Consider the following 9,021-nt stretch of genomic DNA (forward strand, 5'->3'; position numbering starts at 1 on the left):
GGTTATCAGCAGCCGAGAGGCCTCCAGGCCAGGGATCAGGGGAGCCAAGAGGCGTCCTGGCCCTGGGATCAGCAGAGCAGCGAGGCCTCCCAGCACCGGGATCAGTGTGACAGGGTGCGGAGCCCCAACCCTCTGATCGGCCCTGCTCTGTGTGTGACAGGGTACAGAGCCCCAAACCCCCTGATGGGCCCTGCTCTGTGCATGACAGGAGTGGCGCTGCAACCTCCCTATGGACCCTGGCTTGAGTGTGACAGGGGGCGGTGCCCCAACCCCCCAATTGGCCCTACCCTGAGTGTGACTGAGGGTGGCATCGCAACCTCCCAATCCGCCCTGCTCTGTGCATGACAGGGGGCGGTGCCCCAACTCCCCAATTGGCCCTGCTCTGAGCCCGACCAGGGGCTGCACCTAGGGATTGGGCCTGCCCTCTGCCACCCGGGAGCAGGCCTAAGCCAGCAGGTCACTATCTCCTGATGGGTCCCAGACTGTGAGAGGGCACAGGCCAGGCTGAGGGACCTCCTCTCCCAACCCCGAGTGCACAAATTTTTGTGCACCGGGCCTCTAGTATGTTTATAAGGGTCATATCCTCTTGTTGTATTGATCCCTTCAGTATTATGAAGTGGCCTTCCTTATCTCTTGTTATGGCCTTCACTTTGAGGTCTATTTTGTCAGATATAAGTATTGCTACCCCAGCATTTTTTTCATTTCTATTTGCCTGAAAGATATTTTTCCATCCCTTCACTTTCAGTCTATGTGAGGCCCTTCTTGTGAAGTGGATCTTTTGTAGACAGCAAATATATGGATCATGTTTTTTTTTTTTTTTTTTATCCATTCAGCCACTCGATGTCTTTTGATTGGAGCATTTAGTCCATTTACATTTAAAGTTATTATTGAAAAGTACTTGCTTGTAGCCATTTCTATTTTTTTGTGTGTGTGCCTTTTTTCTTTCTTACCTTTTTATTTCTTCTTTTTACACCAGTCCTTTTAGCATTTTTTGCATTGCTGGCTTGGTGGTGATAAACTCCCTTAGCCTTTTTGTCTGTGAAGCTTCTTATTTTCCCTTCAATTTTGAATGATAGCCTTGCTGGATAGAGTATTCTTGTATTCAGTCCTTAGCTTTGCATCACTTTGTAAATTTCCATCCATTCCTTTCTGGCCTGATGTGTTTCTGTTGAGAAATCATTTGATAATCTAATGGGAGATCTCTTGTATGTAACTTTCCGTCTCTCCCTCACAGCCTTTAAGATTCTCTCTTTGTCCTGAACATTTGCCATGGTAATAATTTATGTGTCTTGGTGTGGGTCTTTTCAGGTTCATCTTGTTTGGGACTCTCTGTACTTGTGTGAATTTTTTCTTCCCCATATCCTGGAAGCTTTCTGTCATTGTTTCTTCAAATAGATTTTCTAATCCTTGCTGCTCTTCTTGTCCTTCTGGCAGCCCTATTATATGTATGTTACTTCATTTTGTGTTGTCCCAAAGCTCCCTCAAGGCTCTCCTCCTGCTTTTTAATGTTTTTTTCCAGTTGCTGTTCAGATTGAGCTTGTTTCTCCACCTTATCTTCTAACTCACTTATTTGGACCTCTGCTTCTTCTAGTCTACTGTTAAAACCTTCCATGTTGTTTTTGATTGTAGCTATATCACTTTTGATTTCTTCCTGATTTTTGCATAGATTGCTGATTTTCTCATCCATCTGGTGTGTGAAGTGTACAACCATTACTTTGAAGTTTTTTTCTGTCATGTTTCATGCTTTTGTTTCACTTATTTCCTTTCTTGGCAACTCGTCATTTTCTATCCTCTGGGGATTGTGTCGTCTCCCCATTCTGACTATCACCAGAAGTTTCAAACTTCAAGTTGCATGGGCCTTGGTCATGTGCAATGGGTGCTTCGCACCACCCATGTGTCACTGAAGATCTCTGACTCCAAGACGTGTGGCTTCCATGGGTTGATGGGAACCACGCTCATCCATAATCAGAGTCACTGGAGCTCGGTGTGGCCTTCTGCAAGCACCACGAATCAGGGATCCCGCCTGCACTGCTCTGAAACAGAGAACCCACTGGTGTGTGCCAAAATCAGAGTCCCCTAGTACATTCTAGGAGTCAGAGTTCCCCTGTGCCTGTACCGAGAATTGAGTACCAGAGTCTCTGTTGCTTGGTTCAGCCTTGCGCCAAGAATCAGGGTCCCTGTGTGTGCATGCGCCAAGATTTGGAGTCACTGGCTCTTAGTGTGAATGCTCTGCGAATCAGGGATCCCAGGCACTGGTGCTCAATGCTGCCTCTTGCATGGAGAATCAGGGTCCCCAGTCTGCTTGGGGGATTGGGTTGCACAGTAGCACTGTGTCAGCAGGATGTCCACCCCATGCGCTGAGGAAAACAGACTTCCATGTATGTTTTCCCAGAATCGAAGTCAGGTGGCACTGCCTCCCTATGTGGGCGTAGGGTTTGGTCGCCCAATTGCATTGCGTGGAACTGATTCCCAGTGTCCAAGTGCTCCCAGGCTTAAATTCCTGTAGCAGAGCTGCAGCCCTGTGTGAGGGGCAGATCTAGCAGTTCCTATGGTGCTTCAGCAAGCCTGTGGGGAGGGGGTTGGGCTTTGTGACTCACAGAAATCCACAGTCAGAATGTCTGGATTCTTGGTGTCTGTGGGTCTGCAGCTGTGATCACAGGTCTCTGTCCCCAGTGGCTGCAGGGTCCCGGTTTGCATCTGAGACCAGACTGGGTGGTTCTGAGGTCAGGATCCTAGTCTCAAGAAATTCTGTTTTTCAAGATAATGTGGTCTCTGTGCCAACGCTGGCCGCCCCTGGAGTGTCCATGGTGGCAGTGGGGCTCTGCCATCTAGGACTCTGCATTGGTATATTTAGAATTCATGATAAATCTTGGAAATCTTCATTTCTAGTCCATCCCTTTAGGGCATGTTCTTGCCTTCCTCCAGGTCATGTGTGGATGTCCTTTCTTCCACTGTGTGAATCCTGATTCTGAATTACATGCTATATTTAATTATATGTTTATGTTTTGTTATGCTTTAAATGTTATTTTAGAATTGCTTAGCATATATATCTAGAAAACAAGCCTACTTAAAATATTTTGTCATTAATTGAAGTATATATGTCACCTGCTTATATTGATGAGTTACTTGCATTAATACTTTTTTTTTAAAGTAGGTTCATTTCTTTAAGTTTGCTTTCAGTTTTAGTTTCTCTTTTGTGATTTAATTTCTCTTTTGAAATATATGAAAATTGAACCTGTGTCCAAAGTAAAAAAAAATATGCAAAAAGGTACACTTAAAGGAGTACCATTTCTTTCCCAGTTCTCCTCCTTTCAACTTGTAGATAACCAAGTATATTGTTTTCTGATATCTCACTTGTGTAAGGTAAGTATTGCTCCAACTCTCTCTCTCTCTCTCTCTCTCTCTCTCTCTCTCTCTCTCTCTCTCTCTCTCTCTCCTTTTCCTTCTCTTTCTACCCCTATCATCTTCTTATTTTCCCTTCTTCCTAACCTAAAAGGTGGCATACAAGTATTCCCCTTTTGTTTCTGCCCTCCCCGCCACACACACACTTACACACTTAATATTATTCTCCTGGAAATGCCTTCAATTCAGCTTATAGCGGTCCTTTTCATTCCTTTTACATCTTTATACTCAGCTGTTTGTGTCACATTATTTGCCATAATTTACAAGGTTTATGGTATACATATGTGTGTATATATGTTTATAGTATATACAAATTTATGATATATCTAAGTTTGTTTTTTATATATACATATATATGTTTATATATATTAGCTTATTCATCCAGTTTCCCATGCTTGAACAGTTATGTACAATCCTATATAATAAAGAGGTAATATGCAAATTGATCATCATGCCCTCACATAAGATGGCTGCCCCATGTGGTCACAAGATAGCTGCCACAAGATGGCCGGCAGGAGAGGGCAGTTAGGGGCCACCAGGCCAGCAGGGGAGGGCAGTTGGGGGCTACCGGGCCTGCAGGGGAAGGCAATTGGGGTGACCAGGTCAGCAGGGGAGGGCAGTTGGGGCTGATCGGGCCAGCAGGGGAGCAGTTAGGCATCAATCAGACTGGCAGAGGAGTGTTAGGGGGTGATCAGGCTGGCAGGCAGAAGTGGTTAGGGGCAATCAGGCAGGAAGGCAGGCAGGTAAGCGGTTGGGAGCCAGCAGTCCCAGATTGTGAGAGGGATGTTCGACTCAGGGATATCCCCTGAGGGGTCCCAGATTGGAGAGGGTGAAGGTTGGGCTGAGGGACAACACCCGCCCCCCGCCCCCACAGTGCACCGGGACTCTAGTTATAAATAATGCTAGAATTAATAGATTCTACATAGGCATTTTAAAAAATATATATTTTATTGATTTTTTTAAAGAGAGAGGAAGAGAGAGAGATAGAAACAGTGAGAGGGAGAAACATTGATCAGCTACCTCCTGCATGCCTCCTACTGGGGGGTCAAGCTTTCAAACTAGGCATGTGCCCTGACCAAGAATCGAACACATGATCTCCTGGTGTGTGGGTTGAAGCTCAACCATTGAGCCACACTGGCCGGGCTATGTATGCATTTTTGTTGGTTGGTCTATGAAGTCTATATAATCTATAAAGTATATTGGAGAGCAATATAAACTATATATGATGCAGAGAAATAACAAGAAAACTTTAAGACACATCTATTAAAACTCTTCTCACAAAATAATTGTCAGATCTAACATTATGGCAATTTAGTCATACCTTCATAAAAATGAGAATGTTGCTACATACTTGTTATAAAATTTAAATATAGAGACTTATTAATAGATCTATTTTTCTGTTTAGTAACTAAATATATCTCTTATATAGCTTATGATACAGTACCAGATAATAATCTTATGGTTGAGAATCAAGAATCAATTTCAAAAACCCAAGTGCAAGTAAAGAAACAGAGAACCTCTACAGAGAAAAGACTCCCTAGTAAGTGTAATAATTATAGATAACTTTAGATTATTTTAAATTAATTATAACCAACGATACTTTACTTTGCTTCATGCATCTGTGTTTTACTATATATTTTATAAAAATTTTAAACTTTGACCTAAAGTATCAATACCCTTAGATAACTAGAGAACAAAAGCTAAAGGATTCATAACTTTTGGTTAATATTTCTGGTCATCTGCTTGTGTGTCTCCCAAAGCCATTAACAGACCAATAATTTTCTTTCAAAGAGTGTATACCTTTCAGTCAACTCCAAGAAGTTAGGAGTCAAAAAGCCTGATTTAATTTTCTGTCTTGTGCAGTTGCCTTATTTTAAAGTTTCTACTGGTAAAGAGATGTTGCTGAGACTTGAAACTTAAATGCAGGTCACAGTTGCCTAGGAGAAGAGTATTATGGAGGTCTCTGTTGGACAACCTCAAGAGCATCCTGTTGGTGGAAATCAACTCAAATAGAAGTCTTTTTGGTAACTTCATAGATACCTGCAATCAGGATCCCATTGAGGGCAATGTGAGAGTGCCTGTAGCAGAATAATTCCACAAATTTCTAGGCTTCTTTTGTACTTGTTGGACTGACAGGGACAAAAATTTGGCAGTTGTCTCCTCTAGAATAAGACATATTGCTTCTTCCCAGGGATTTCACTTAGGTACAAGGTCCTTGTACCATGTCTGTATTAGTGGCCCACCTGTGTTAATGAATGTGGGTCAACTTAGCATCTAATCCTTCTTATGTACTAGCATTGCCTGGGCCCACCAGGAGGGTATTATCAATATAGTGAAAGACTAGTGCAGTGTGAGAAGACTTCTTCCAGCTCCTGGCCTTGTGGAAGGACATGGAAGGTGTATTGCAACCTGTTACACAAGAAGCAAACTGCTCCATTATCTATCTGGACGGGGATACTGAAAAGAGCATTTGCAATATAAATTGCTTCAGAACTCCTCCTCACAGCTTGGGCAAGAACCTCTATGGCAATCATAGAGGTAACACCAGTGTCCGGGGCTGTACCACAGTGTTAAGTTAGTCTATAGGCACCCAAGACTTTATGCACAGGTCAGCTTAGTTATTGAATTGAATGGAGTTAATAGTCTCATGGAGATCTTTGTAGTAGTTAAACTCAGTAATGATGGCAATGATTTATTTTCTTCCCCAGGTAGTTGTTTCTGGAGACAGTATCTAGGTACTGAGAGTGTGGTAGATTTACAGTCTTCCACATGCCCTACTAAAATGGTCATAACTACAGCAGTGCTCATCAAGGCTTGAGGCTGATTCAAGTTGGAATTTTCATAGGAAATACATCTATACTACATTTATAGTCATGGGGGCTGTAAAAATGGAGGTTTATAGTGCCCCAAAGGGACTCATTTACAGTCAGGTCTGGGTAATGGTCAGACAGCATTAACTATTTCTCTTTCATCCTGTTCTCAGTTTGTGGAGAATATAGTCACTAGTAAATTAGTATATAAAGGGCCCAAGTTTTACAACCCCAACCCCCCGTTCCAGTGCCTCTTTGAATTCTGACTTGGCATGCATCCTCAGATGCCACTGGAGACATAAGGACATTTGCCTAACCCTTATTATTGTTTATTTATTTTTTTTTATTGTTTATTTTTGAAAGCTGAGAATTCTGGGTAAATGGAAACAGAGTTTTCTGATTTTTCTTAAGATTATTAGGAGGGCAGTAATAAGGGTCATCACCACTTTAATTCTTGTGATGCTATGCGTTGGTCCCCCCATGGCTCACTACCACTCCAGGAGATTCTTCCCCTTGAGAGTCCATTGCTGAGTAACTAGACAATGTTTTCAGTGGCAGGAAACTCATCATGGGTGGGTCAAACTTTTTGGAAACCAAATTGCAGCCAGTAGAAGAATTGTCTGAGATGTTCATAGTGGTTTCCTTTCTCCCTATCCCCTTTCTTGTTTTCCTTGGCCTAACTGGCCGCTGCAAGGAACTTAGACCCAGAGATTCTGTTATGACACATCCAACAAGGTGCCACTGTCCCTCACTAAATTTATTAGGTTATCTCCTTTATGGTGGAGACACACTACTCAAGTGTCAAGAGTTTCCTCAGGTTGCTGGTAAAGTAAAATTGAGAAATCTGCATTCTTTTCATTCAACATGAAGATTAAAAACTCACTGTGTCTATCTATCAGCACCAGCCTGTCCATCAGTGCCAGATACATGCTTAGAGCTAATAATAGTCACTGGGTACAACTCAGCCAGCAGTGCCTGCAGTGTCGTTTAGTGACCAACTAATTTGTTTTCTGGTTCATATTTCCTGTGTTTCATCTTATAGAGGTCAATATCTCTCTTCATTTCTTTATTATTTTCCTTTCTTTTTAAATTAAAAGATAGCATACTAGATATCCTTTATTTCAGGATTTTTTCTTCACTGAACATTCTTTTAGAAATAACTCCAAATTAGTTTGTAGTTATCTTTTTTACTCATTTTATACCTGTATGTATAGCTGTTTGCATCACATTATATCCCACAGTTTATATTATCACTAAAGGCCTGATGCATGAAATTCGTTCAAGGGGCTCGGCCCTTGCAGCCCCAGCTTCATCCAGAAGGTTGTCTGGAAGGACGTCTGGATGGTTGTTCAGCTGTCTGGTCTAATTAGCATATTATGCTTTTATTATTATAGAGCATTTACATACCTTAATTTAATCTACAAAATTACTATGCTTGTACATTTAGGTAGTCATGAGTATTTTGCAATTACAAATATGCTGTAATGAATAACCTCATGCATATGTATTTTTGTTGTTTGGGCTATGAATATGTATTAACTGAAAATATTAAAAAATGGAGTAAACTAGAGGCTAACAGAACATTTGCAGATCAGGGATATTAATGATAGAATGAAATAACTTCCACACACACCTATTAAAATTTTTCTCATAGTCTTCACATCAGATCTAGCATTATGGGAATTTATAAAATTTTATGAAAATGAGTGGAGAACCCGCTGTACACTTGTTATAAATTTGAAACCTAGAGATTTCATAATAGATTTTTGTTTAGTTTATTGGTCTAAATGCTTCTCTTTATGTAGCTCAGGATGAAGTACCAGATGAAAATTATATGCTTGAGCATCAAGATTCAATATCTAAATCAGACATTCAAGTGAAGAATCAAAAAACTGATAATGGGGAAGGACTTATTAGTAAGTATAAAAATTAAAGATAACTTCAAAATATTTTAAAATAAACTCATTAGATCTTTTTATTTTGTTTCATGAATATGTATTTGAGAATATCTTTTATAGAAGTTTTACACTTCAACTAAAGTGTGAATACCCTAAGATAACTAGAGAAAAAAAACAACAACAGCAAAATCTATATCCTTTGGTTGAAATTTCTGATCTTAAGATCATTACATGACTATAGGACATGCATTCAGTATCCCCCAAGGCCCAATAGCAGGTGAATAGCTATTTCTCTAAAGAAATGTGCTTTTCAGCTGACTCCAGATATTTATGATTGTGGTAGTGGCCCTCTGTCATAGGCTTCAATTGGCAAACAGATATTTCTGAGATCTGTAAAGCCAACATCAGATGGCCATCAGAAGATCCTAGGGGAAGAGCAGCCTAGGAGGTTTGTTAGAGGGTCTCTAGAGAAACCTCTTGGTTGTATACTTACTAAAAGGAAGCAGCCTTTCTGGTAACTCCATAAGTGGGTATCATCCAGGACTCCACATGGGGAAAATGAGAGTGCAAGTAGTCAAAGAGTTCCACTAATTGCTGGGCCACTTTTTATTTATTAGAATTGAGAGGCCAGAGTTTGGAAGTCTTCTCTTCTGGAAGGAGATGATTTTCCCCTTTGATATCATCCCCAGGAACTGAACTAGGGCACCAGGTAACTGTACCTTGTTTGTACTACTAGCTTAGCCAGAACTGTTCAACAAGGCATCTAGTTTTTTGTTGGGTGGTGTCCTTCTATGGGCCCACTTGAATGAAGATTAGACCTTCTGGGAACATGCCATTTATATAGATCATGGCCTACTCATTGATGATAGATAATTGAGCATTTTGGTAGTCATATGAAAAACATTAGTAGT

This window comes from Myotis daubentonii, chromosome 1, assembly GCF_963259705.1.
Source record: "Myotis daubentonii chromosome 1, mMyoDau2.1, whole genome shotgun sequence".
In the NCBI taxonomy this organism is placed as follows: domain Eukaryota; kingdom Metazoa; phylum Chordata; class Mammalia; order Chiroptera; family Vespertilionidae; genus Myotis; species Myotis daubentonii.